Raw genomic sequence first — 12,507 nt, 5'->3', positions numbered from 1 at the left:
GCTGAGTGGATTTGAGGGCAGACAAAGGCTCTGGGCTTGCCTTCCCACGCTGGCTCTGAGTTCACTCTGCCGCGTGGGCTTGATGAGATTCCCAGATGCACCGGCACACAATGCAGCAGGGAAACCCTGTTCTCCTGCCGTTATTCTGCATGGCTTCTCTGGGAATGTTTGCCCTTCCTACCGCTTTCCTGTGATGCCGGAAGCCTTCAGGTGTCCCTCAGCTAGCACAGCCACCTGGGCTTTAAGGATGAGTCACCCTCTCTTCCCATGCTCTCCTCAGCCTTCCCTTTGGCAAGGACTGGCAGCAAACAGCAGGAATGAATCAGAGGCCAGGGTGGCTGAGGGACAAGAAGCCATCCCTGGGCATCCCAGCGTGTGTGTCCCAGCTGCAGCACCACAGGGGACGTTACCCATCACCGAGTGACGAGGACTGGTGATCCCAGCAGCAGAGAAATCTCCAAGCCATCCCACTGGAAGCTGTGCTTAAGAAGTCCCTTCCTAAAAGGACTGAATTCAAATTGTGATCCCTTCCAGCACCAAAGGGACACTCCCAGAGCTTCCTCTGGACAGAGTAAGGATCCCTCTCCTGCTCCAAAGGTTTGAGCCCAGGCCAAGGATAAAACACCAGCTTCATGCTTTAGTCTTTCTCCATTACCCATGCTTTTCTCATTGTTTTTTTCCCTCTCATTTTCTTCTTCACACCAATGGGTAGACCCTGACCTGGATGTCTGTGCCACCTTGAGCTGACAGGGTGTCCCTCTCGAGCTGCCAGACTCAATGATCCATGTCCCAGCTCTTGTCGAGGGGGTGCAGGCAGGAAGGTGTGGAGCTGGGGCACCACCACAGCCCAACTCTCCAGACAAACCTTGTCAGTCACATCTGCTGAGGAGACAAGCCCAGTCCTGCTCTGGGGCTCCCAAGCACTGTGCAGCTGAGCTTCTCTGCAGAAAAGAGGACGCTGGGTCTGACTGCTTGCAAGTCTCCCATCTTCTTCCCACTTCCCAGGGATCTCGTAACACGCTTGTACCTCGCTGTGCCACATTGCAAGGACTGGTCACTGAAGGCACCACAGCCACAAAAACATGGGCTGGGGAAAAGGCTTGGCAAGCAAGATTTTCTGGGCTGTGCCATGCAGAGGACAAGGGGGTTGGACTAAGCAGTCAGAGTGGCTCAGTTTAGAAAAGGCAGCTGGAAATCAGCCTCTCCTTCTGGAGATTGTTCACACAGTCACAGAAGGGACTTACAGTTTGGTAGTGCTGCTTCTCTGTGCCTCTCTTCCCAGAGCTCTGCTCAGTTCAAACCCATCCCATCTGTGGGGGCAGGAGACAGACCCAGGGCCTCTGAGAATTAAGGTCATGGCCTGGCTGTGCAAAGCCTGCACAGCCCAGGCTGGGGACAGCATGGGCAGGCATTCTGGTGCTTCCTGCTCCCTCTCAGGAGGTTAGTGCCTGTGCTGTGAAATGCTACCCAAATATTCTGCCACCTTTATCAGCCTAGGCTTTACTGCCCATTATCTTGCTCCCTTTTTCCGAATTGCTCCTCAGGTTACAGCTACTGGGTGTCAGGCAAGCAGGCTGGAGGGCACAGCTCAGGTGGTGGGGAAGGAGAGGGGCCATGGCTGGACTGCTCCTGTGGGAACCTGCCAGAGACAGTGGCAGCCCTGGGTCCCGGGGTACGCGGAGGGACGAGGTGGCTGTGGCTGCCCCTTCTGCTGCAGCTCAGCACCCAGGTAAGCTGCCCAGGACCCACATTTTCTCTGAAGAAAGGCAAACAGAAAGGGGAAAGTGAGAAGGAATTCCTCATCTGAGAGGGCTCTTATCACCTTTCCGCTTCCCTCCCCTGGAGAGATAGGGCAGCAGCTCAATGCTCCGTTGTTCCTCAGGGGGCCTCTCCTTCCCTACTCCCACCCCCGTGGGGATGTGATGGGGGCTCCTGGCCCCGCAGCTCTCCAGACACCCTTAGGGACACATTCCCTTCCATAACTGAACCTCTGTGCTCACTGAGTGTCCACCACAGCCCCTGTGGGCTTTGGAAGCCTCATCCAACACACCAACGAGCCCCAGGTAACTGAGAGCCCTTTGCTTTGCCTTGGGAGCACCGTGGTTTCGTGTGCTCCCAGCACACACAGGTGGCAGAACACACAATGCCTGCTGGCCCCAGCCACAGGACCCTCGATCCACAGCAGGTAACTGAGGCCAAGGAATAAAGCTCAGGCTCTTATCAGCCCTGCAGCGAGCGGCAGGGTGCTTCCACATGGCCTAACGCAATTATCCCTCCCAATTAACCCTCCACAGAAGCAGAGCAGGTCAGGCTGGTGGGCTGAGGGCAGGTTGGATGCCCCTGTAGCAGTGAGGTCCTCAGGGCAGGCAGAAGAGCTGAAATAGTCCCTGACACCGCATGGGGGAGAGGCAGATGTGAAGGAGACCCGTGCTCCATTCTGGCAGAGGCAGGGAAAAATGCTGGTCAACATCATCATGGAATCTCAAGGCCCCTTGCACCCATGCCTGCAAGCAGAGCGCTTGGGACAGATTTTACACAGCACGGCAGCTGCCTGAAATGGTGAAGCTATTGATCATCAGGTTACAGAGTGGTGGCATAAAATCATGTGAATCCAAAGAGTGAACAGATGGCCAGCCTGAGCGGGGATGAAATTATTTTGTAGCAGATCTGACAAGCAGCTCAATTCAGTGTTAGTGCAAGAACTGGATTTGATTTGGCAGAGAAGACAGGGTGCTTGCAAGGCTTGGTAGTGCCACATTTGTTCAGTTCTCAGATTTGTCTTCATCCTGAGGTTGTTTCTCTTGGGTTGGGGATACACTCACAACTCACTCAGCTGTGGTTTGATGCAGTTGCCCAAATATTGGTTTCCAGTTTCATTTTAGATGCAGCAGTGTATCCTGCCTGGCCCCCAGCTGCTACTCCAGACGGTCTTGGGCTCCAGTAACTTCCACGGCAGATCTGCCAGCCCCCTTCATGTGTCTCAGATACTCTAAGACATCTCATATGACTCTAAACCACTTCATTTTGGCAACAGGATCTCAGGATTATGAATACACTGAAGAAAATGTTTAATTTTGCATAATTTTTGCCCTTTTCTGACAGCACCTTTGGGATTTTAGGTAGGCAAACCTCCAATGAAGTGGTAATAAATCAATCAAAATAAAAGGGTCTGTTCAGCACAGGGTTGGGGGAGAAAATCTGTGTAGAGCCAAAGTCAAAGAAAGTGCAAATATTTCAACTCAGTTTTTCCATGTTGGATGTTGTGATTGACCCTCTTCTTGGTAACTGAGGCGTCTCAAAGAACATACAAAGAATATGAAGGACTTGAGAGTTGAGAAATGCCCATGGCTGATAGGCTGGTTTGGAATCAAATTGATCAGAAATCACAACTGGAGCCTGAAGAAGATACCAGCCAAAGAGAGCGACTCTGGCCCTGATCTCTGCAGCCACCAGTCTCCTTGCAGAGGGAATCTCCTAGCTGAGAGCAGCCTGCTCTCAGAGCTGCCTCCTTTTGGTGCCGTTACAGGAGAATGAATGCCTGGGAAAGTCCCCTTCTTTCTCGGTGGAGCAGGAGACGGTGCCAATGTAGAGAAGCCTGGCAGAGCACAGGGGCAGGTTCGAGCAGATTCAGCCAGGGGCAGTGGGGCTCTGGAGGCTTTACCAGCTCCTGCAAGCACAGAGCTCTGCACAGCCAGGGTCTCTGCTTTGCTGGACCTCCTTCTGCAGGCAGAGCTTGGAAGAGCAGCTCTGCCTCCCCGCTTATTCTTTATTCCCCAAAGAAGGGTTTGGAGAGTGTTGTGAGGCTGTAGTTTGTGAAGAAGGATCCCAAAGCCTTGTGGAGATTTGCAGGCGTATCCAGGGGCACAGTGAGGTTCCACAGGGTCTGGGGCAAACCCAGGTCTGTGATCTTTCCTAAATGAGGATGTCTCATAATGTAATGAGCCAGGCTCTCTCAAGAGGTACCCAGGGGCAAACTGCTCTCACTCTTCTGTCTCCCTGCCTGCTGCCCTGCCTACCCTCCAGCTCATCCTGGGCATGTTAAATGAATTAAAATTAAACGCATCTCTAATTTATCTCCATTCTCTTCTCCCTGGAGAATGGTTGTCCCAGGGTGATCCCTCTGATAATGAGAACTGCTTTGGAAAAAGAAAAAATACTTGTTACAGAAACCCCAAAACCAAGTGCCTTGAGATTAAGGAGGAGGCTAAAAAAACCCGGTGAATGCAAATTTGCAGAGATTAGCAGCTGTTCAAATGCAAGATGATCACCCAATGGCATATGCTTCCAGAGCATTGACTAAAACCCTACAGAACTATGAATAGATTAGGAAAAAATGCTGGCAATTGCTTTGACTTTGTGAGTGGTTTCATGGATATCCTCGCTGGAATTGGTGAGGCAGACACCCATTCTGGACTGGTAAAGCCTGTGTTTCAGAAACCAGGGTGGGACTCACGACCCAGACATCTGAATGTGAAATTGGAGGAATATTTGTTACTGAAATTCCAGTGTGTTTTCCAGAGAGCTGGGATGAGGGGAAAGGAAATGACTGCCAGAATGGCTCCAGCCCCACTTTCTTTGTGAAGCTTCAGAAAAAAGCACAAATGATCCAATGCTAACAGGCCAGGGAGCGAAGGTCTTGCTCAACAGGCGTAAAAATCCTTGGCACTATGAGCGTGGCACTTCATTGGGATGATAAGGGTGACAAAGGTGATGGGATCCCGTGCAGAGGACATTCCTTCACCGTGTGGCGCAGCAGGAGGTCAGACAGAGTAAATCACGGCCCTTGTCTGGGGACTGACGGTGTAAGAGGAGATCAGGTGCTGTGGCTGTAGGTGCGGTGCTAAAGCCATTAAAGCCCTGCAAGCGCTGCGCTCGGGATGGGAAGAGAAAAGCACAGCTAGCTATGGGAAAAGCAGATTGTCAAGGAAAGCCCTGAGCTTTATGGTGTCAGATATGTCCCAACAAGGGTCCAGGTGCTGCCCACACAAATGCAAGCGTAGCCCTGTGGAAATCAGCCAGTTCCTCCTGCGTGTGGACACCAAACCTCCCCCAAGCAGGAGCAACCCAGACCTTCTCCGACGTCCTTGCCCCTTCCATGCCCTCATCCCCTGTGCCCTCTGCCCCTTCTTCCCTTCCCCACGCTCAGCTGTCCCAGCAGCAGCCTCCCCGTTCGCTGCACCCTGCGTGCCTGGCCTGGGTGACCTTTCCCGGGACAAAGGCTGCTATTGACGGGGGCAGGCACGGCCGGCGGTGACACAGAGCCGGCGGTGACACAGAGCCACGGACACAGCCGTCCCATCCCGGCAGAGAGGGTCCGGCCGGCACAGCTGGGAGCGGGGGAGGCAGCCTGGGAAAAGGCTCCAGCCTTCCATGGCACTCGGTGGCCTGTGCGTCACAGGGCGGCTCCGGGCTCAGACACGCTTCTTAGCCCCTTTAGTCCCACTGCAAGGTGCCAGAACACCAGCACTGGGAATTAAAGCCCATAACAGGACTTCAGGAGCTTACAGTGGTGGTAAAATACTTCCCATGTGCCCACACACCAAAACAGCTTTGCTAGGAAAAAAATCTCACATAGTTTGGGAGAGATGCACGCTTTGATTCATCAAATGCTTTGTGGCTGGGGTACCGTGACAGTGTAGCTGTGTTGTAGAGGGCACTCTTCACACAGAGTCTTTTGGATGTGGAGCTAGAAGGCAGGGACCATTTTATCAACTGCACCCCATGACTGACCCTCTCTGCAGGGCTTGGGACGTCTGCTTCCCCACATCTCAGCCATGGCATAACAATTCCTCCCTGTCTCACCAAGGGAAATAAATGAGTCAGTGCGCACACAGCAGTTGCAAGATGGAAATTGCTATCTGAATGCTGTGATGATGATGAATATTACCATTGTTGCTAAAGTGCTAATGCCGTGCAGGACCAAAGGATCTGTTCCATATAACTCATGATCCCTCCCCCAGGCCCCTTCCAGCTTCCCTGCATTTTTACAGAAACATCAGTCCAAGTTTGACATTTCTACCCAGCACCACCTCTCAGCAAAAATCACAGGTCTTTATGATTCAGAACCCATTGCTAATTCCCTGCCTGGAGCTGAAACAGCACCAGAGAACATCTCACTCCTGACAAGCCCAGTCCTTCAGCAGAAGGAGGTCAGCACCACTCCAGGATGAATCTAGGATTTGTAAAGGTGCAAATGAGAGGGAGGTCTGCTCCCTCCGTGTCCTAGCATGAACATCACAGGCAGAGGCACTTTGCTAGCCCCACCACAAGCTAAACTGCAACCTCTCAATCCAGAGGAAGAGGCAGGAAAATATATACATAGTATTAGTGCACTGAAATCTCTAGATTGGTAATTTCCATCAGTGCTAAAGGCAAAAAAATAGCTCTGGAAACATGTAGTGTCAGGCAGGAACCTCAGTGCAAACTTTAAATGAGGAAAGACACCATACTGGAAAAATGGCCTGATCAGTCCAGCATAGCCAGGTTTTAAATGTGCTCACCACCCCTGGCTAAGCCAGCAGCTGGAGTCCCCCTGCACCTGACAGAAAAGCTCAAGAAGGAAGGGACTATCCTCTCTCCCAATCCAGTGTTTTATTCCAAGCCAGTCAGCCAGGTTGCCCTTCAGACCACCAGTGAACCAGCGTGTCTGAGGCCAGCAAACACCTTGCTGGCAATGTCTGAAAGATCTCACTGTCCCTTATCTGCTGCTGCCCTGTCTGTTGGAGGAATCCCAAAAACCTTTCCCTCCCTCTCTTCCTACCATCCTCCATGAGAGTGGTAAATGTCCCTGTGCTCTTGTGTGCAGTGGGGTTTAAAGGTTTAAAGGTTTAAAGGTCCTTATCAACTGGTCCTCGACCTGCAGGCCACTCCAGCCTGAGTTCCCACACACGTCCTTGGGAATGTACCTCGCTCAGAGCAGGAACAGATACCCAGGGTTTGTTTTGCCTGCTGGGCAGTTTCCCTGAAGAAGTGGGAGAAAATGGGGGTTAATTCAGGGTTTCATTAACTGAAGAGTTGATTGCAACAGCAACTTGTCCTATATAGGAACTGTGTCAGGAAACAGGCAGAGGAGGAGGGGGAGAAGAGAGTGGGTTACAGCAACCCTGCTGCTTCTTCCAGACTCGCTTCCCCCAGCCGAGTCCCAGAAGAACAAAGCAGCCTGTGTGGGTTTGATTCCCAGCTCCAGCCCCATCCAGCTCTTTTGGGGCTAGGAAAAGGCAAGGGTGTGTATGGCTGCCTCACACAAGAAACACAGAATATCCCACAGGCCATGTGTCCCATATAAGGACACATGTGAGTCCATAGAGAACCTTCGGGCCACTTGCATGGCATCCATTCCCATGTAAGAAATTATACAGCAAAATTCGCCCTGCACACACTTATGTGGCCTTCTGGAGATGTGTGGAGCATCTTCAGCTCAGAGGCACAGCCACAGGTACATATATCCCACAAAGCTGTGGGGACACTTCCCAGTATGAAGAGAGAGGGACCGGGACCAAGTGGGTTTAGGATTGGTTTCTGCTGGTCTTGGCTTCTGCTGGCAGGAAAGGGGCTGGTTCCTCCAGCCTGGTCGTGCCTTCTCCAGCTTCCTATGTCAGTGTGAGTGAACAGGTGGCAGGGTGGCAAGCTGGAGCTGATCAGGCTGAAAACAATCCCTGCAAAATGGATGAACCAGGGGGGAAAAAGTTTTAAAAAAAGAGAATGCACAGCTGGAAGGAGAGGGGAGAAGGCAGGAGAGCTGCTTTCTCCAGAAGCTTTTTTCCAAGTGGCTCGTGCCAGTTTTTGAAACCACACCCTCAGTCACAGACAGAGATGTAAATATGTCTGTTCCCAAGCAGAGCTGCTTGGTGGGGACACCCCTCCTCCCCAAAAGCCCCCCCTTGGCTGCCCTGCACGGCTGTGGCTTGCCATGCTGGGGGAGGAGGGTGGGAATGGGCTTTGCTCAGGAGCTTCTGGAAACTGGGAGAAACTTTGGGAATGTGTGAGAGCTGCAGATGTGCAAGAAGGAATAGCGTAAGGAAGGAGGAATGGGGGAAGAAAGGAAGGAAGAAAGGAAGGAGCTATTGTCACTGGAGAGAGCTTTGTGTGCCCAGCATTGCTGAGATTCCTGCATCCCTGGCAGCCCTGCAGAGAGTCCTGCAGGGGGTGAGTGAGGGAGGAGAGGCCAGACAGGTGGACAAGAGGGTCTGTGCCATTCCTGGAGCTGTGTTTTCTTGAGATAAGTCTGACCTATTCGCAGTCACTCCGGAGCAGCAGCAGGAGCCGGCCTTTACGTCTGTCTTGACCTTCTATTGTGGCTCAAACATTGAAGGAGATTATGGCAGTGATCAAACAACTCCCAAACTTTGAGACATTCCCAGTATGGGTCCACAGCCATGCAGAGAAGGCCACACTTGCTGCCAGGCCCAAAACAGCCCATCTGGAATGTCCTGTCCTGGCCCTGTGCCAAGCAGATTGACTGGGGGGTCTGGGGCATCTGGGGGCTCTAACTCACATCTAGGGACTGTTCATCTCAAAATCCTGGAGAACACTCTCCAAGCAAGAGCCAACCACCACCAATGGCTCGGAGTCAAGTCCAGGCCACTGTGGCACCCAAACATGCCAGAAACATCCATCATGCTATTCTTTTCTGCTCAGTTAAGACAAGCCCAGATCCAGGTCGTAAGTAATTGCAGGGAGAGGAGAGGCAATGAGAAGAAGGATGGCAGAAAGATTGAGATGTAGCAAAGGTACCAAAATCCATGTTTCAGGTATCTCTGGCTGGCTGCTTCAGGGAAAAGGAGGAGGCCTTGCTGAACCTTGGAGCACAAGGCCCTTCTCAAGGTGAGGAGCAGCGGTTGTACAGGATGTGTGTGCCATGGATTCTGTCTCCTGCTGCTCACACAAATGTCTGGGCAGGTTGGAAAGGGCAGAAAAAGGGAACATATGCTCCTTTTACCACTTCCAGACTTTAGGGACCAGGGCAGTCAGCCCAGTACCTTTCCTAAAAAAGGGGCCAGGAGAAGAAAAGCAATGCCTTCAGGGAATATCTTCAGGGGGAACATGAAGAAAACACAGGGTTTTACAGCTTTCAGCACAATTTTCAGAGGTGTGAAGAGAATACTGAATCCCCTTGCCATGCCTCAGGTGGTTGAATGCACGCACCTGTGTTAGACAGTCCTCGTGCAGTGACCACAGTCCTCTGCTGGCACTGGTGGCACTGGTGGCACTGGTGGCAGTGTGGTGTGCGTGAAGGTGGCAGGCAGCCCCCTCTCCTGAAGTGAGGAGATTTGTCCTGGAATGGCACACTGCCAGTGAGTGCATAGGAAAGGGCTAATATTTGGGTGCCGAAGACAAAGACCTGTAGGCTGGGCTTTACTTCAGATCCAGCCAGAACTTGAGATGGCTGGTATTTTAAAAAAATATTTTTTTTTTTAACAGCAAGAAAGCATCTTTGGATCCCAGCTGGGTCCAAGGGCTGGTGAGACGTGAGGGTATATATGTACCACAGCCCTTTATCGGGATTTTTCCATTCTCTGAGGTATCTCAACCCTCTGTCTGCCCAAGATAATGGAGGGGCAGCCAAAATGGCATTTTAAACTCTTGGCTCCCTCTACCAACAATTGGACAAAGCAAAGAGGCAGGATGGGAGAAACTGGCTTTCTGGAAACTTCTGTTAGATGGCAAGGGGTCACACCCCCTTCAATAGAGATTGGAGTCGGGGGTCATTTTACATCTGCCTTTAATGAAGAATGGTGGGAAGGGAAATTTAGCTCCGATGAGCTAATTAAATATATATATAATTTCCACTCTGTGTGCAAGGGGAAAAAAAAGCCTTGGACCAGCTGCTAGGTCATTGTTTGTGAATTTAAAAATAAAAGTTTCTTGGCATAGGTTGCAGAGATGGAGGCAGTATCTTGCGTTGTCATTCCAGAGAGTAAGGGAGAGTGAGGGAAAGGAGGATGAAGCCAGGCAAGGATAGTTCAGCATGATTACGTGTTGCTCAGGTGTGTCTTGGCTTTTGAGCCTCTTTTCCCTCTGGCTGGTTTAGGTAATCAACATCCTGCCCAGATGGTGAGCCTCAGCAGGGACAGATTTACAGGTCCCACACCCTAAAGAGGCTGGAAATATCCTGCCATGGGGATGGCTCATGCTTGGCAGTGCCATGAGCACAGGCAGGCTCACCTGGGACCCTCACCCCATACAAGGTCCATTTCAGCTCAGATCCTGGCCCGAGCTCTATTGTAGGTGTATCTGTGCCCAGCCTCGTCCTCAGCTGTCCTGGATCCTGACTGGTAGTTCCAAGTGAATTCCAGTCTTTAGCTGGTGGTAGCTTGGTGTCCAGGATGCCCCTTGGGCCTGTGCTGCAGCCTTGTCTGCAGCCCTGTCTCCTGCTGCTCCTGACAGTAAATTCACTTGCCTAAGACTGGGACTGGAATTTGTCCCTGTTGTCACCTTGGTGGTGCTGATCACCTGTTGGACCATGCTGGGCCTGTGCTTGGCCTGAGCTGAGCTCTCCTCAGTCCTGAGCTGTTCTGGAGCCTGGTCCTGGGCTATGTGTGACCCAGACCCACACCTCCTTCTTGGGGGAAGGCCATGGACTTTGCACCCACTGCTTCCCCAGTGACCTTAGGGTACTACTGCATCCCTTTTTCTGTCCCTATGGCTTCTCAACACTGGCTTTCCCATGTCCCCTCCCACTCCCTGGCTCTCCACAGCAGGGCCTTGGCACCCCTCCCCATGTCTGCCTGCCTCTGGGAGCCTTTTTTCAGCTCTGTGTCTCTGAAGCACATTCATGTGCCTGCACCGCTTCCAAGTTATGATCCCAACCTGGCTCCAAATTCCCTGTCCCTGCACTGTGACCTTAAACCGGTCCTGTGCCACCATCCTCACCCAGTTCCATGACCCTGCTGTGTTATCCAGCATTTCACAAGGAGCCACCCACGGAGCCCAGACCTGCACGAGGTGTGAGAACACACCTTGATGTTACACTCCATTTAGCCCAGCTGTGCTGGAGGCGCATCCATGCCTGCTCCTGTCCTGGCTGTCCTGGTTTCCTGGCCAGTTTTCCTAGACAGACCTGACACCTGCTCTGTGGGTCGCTTCATCTCCAGCCTCATCTCCGTCTCTGCTTAGGTACTGAGGAGCTACACCTGGACCAGGGGGGTCACACCTGGGCTGGAGTCACACCTGCAGTGTCCCCTCCTGTGGAACAGCCCTCTTCTTGGTGGAGACAAGCCAGACCATGGTAGGAAGCCTCCTCTCCAGGGGCCTTGGTGCTGGATTTTCCCTTCCCACCCTGCTGCATCCATTAGTCTGATGCTTTCTGGCAGCAGCTGACATGGAACTGGAGACCTGAACTTTTCCATTCCCCAGCCTCCAGCCCTGCCAATCCCTCCGAGCTGGGAATGGGCACTAAACTCAGCCTCCAGCAGCAAAGGGGTCCCAGCTGTCCCTCTCACTTCCCGAGCCCCCTGCGCTTTTCCCTCTTTCTGAGAGGGAAGGAAGGGGAGCATTTCTCTCTGCTCCAGTGGGTCCAGCCCTGCTTGGCTTCTCTGCAGGCTCACACTGTGTTGGTGGGCTGTGGCTGCTCTCCCCTTCCCTGTGAGCCCCAGGTGCTGCTCCCCTCTCCTGTCCCAGCAATGGCCCTGGCACACTCGCTGTGCTGTCATTCTGAAGACCCTGTCCCTGAATACTTGGCAAAAGGGAAATTAGCAATAATAATAATAATAATAAAAGAGACTCATAATCCTCCCAGACACATTATGCAGCCAGGGAAAGAGAGCAAAGCAGGGAGGGCCTGGCTGGCCTCAAGGTCCCGTTCCACCTGCCTGTCAGCTCAGTGACCAAGCTGGGGAGGGTCAGAGGAAGCTCTTGGGAGACACTGTTTGAAGCCAAAGGAGGGTGAGAAAAGTTTTCCTTGCTTTTGAGTCAGCGTCCCAGCCCACCTGCCTGGATTCCACTATTGGAAAAGATCTCTGCACCTCCAGACACCCCACTGGCATGCTGGCAAGCTGGAGTTAGCTGCTGGTGTCCATCTTTGTGCAGACAATGCTGCTGGCCCGTGCTTCCCTTTCCACTGACACCGAGCAATGTGGTCAGGAGCAGTCCAGGCTTTTTTCCTCTCCAGGAGCAAGGCTGAGAGGATTCCCATGTGTGCACTTAAGACATGTCTGTCAAGAGGTGTTGGCTCCCTCCTCGCTGTGGTTGTGGGAAGGCCTTTTTGTTTAAAAAAGAAAGCAAATGAATAGATTCCCCTGACACCCAGACTTATCAGGCAGGAGCCCAAGGGAGTCCCTTTTTTAAACATCAGGAGTAGGTTGCTGGATAACACCCCTCCTCTCCCTCCCCCCTGGGCATTTCTGGGGGTTCTGTCACGCTTTTTTCTGCTTTTATTTCTTCTCTCTGAGATTCTTGCTTCTGGCTGGGCCCACCTGGGGGAAGTGGGAGGACAGTGAGGGTCCTGCAGGCTTGAGCTTCGGGGCTGGAACAGCACAGGGGCAGTGCTGCTCTGGGGACTGCCGTGGC

Source organism: Camarhynchus parvulus, chromosome 1A (genome assembly GCF_901933205.1).
Source record: "Camarhynchus parvulus chromosome 1A, STF_HiC, whole genome shotgun sequence".
Lineage (NCBI taxonomy): Eukaryota > Metazoa > Chordata > Aves > Passeriformes > Thraupidae > Camarhynchus > Camarhynchus parvulus.
The sequence above is the reverse complement of the archived record's forward strand: the minus strand, read 5'-3'. Positions refer to the sequence as shown.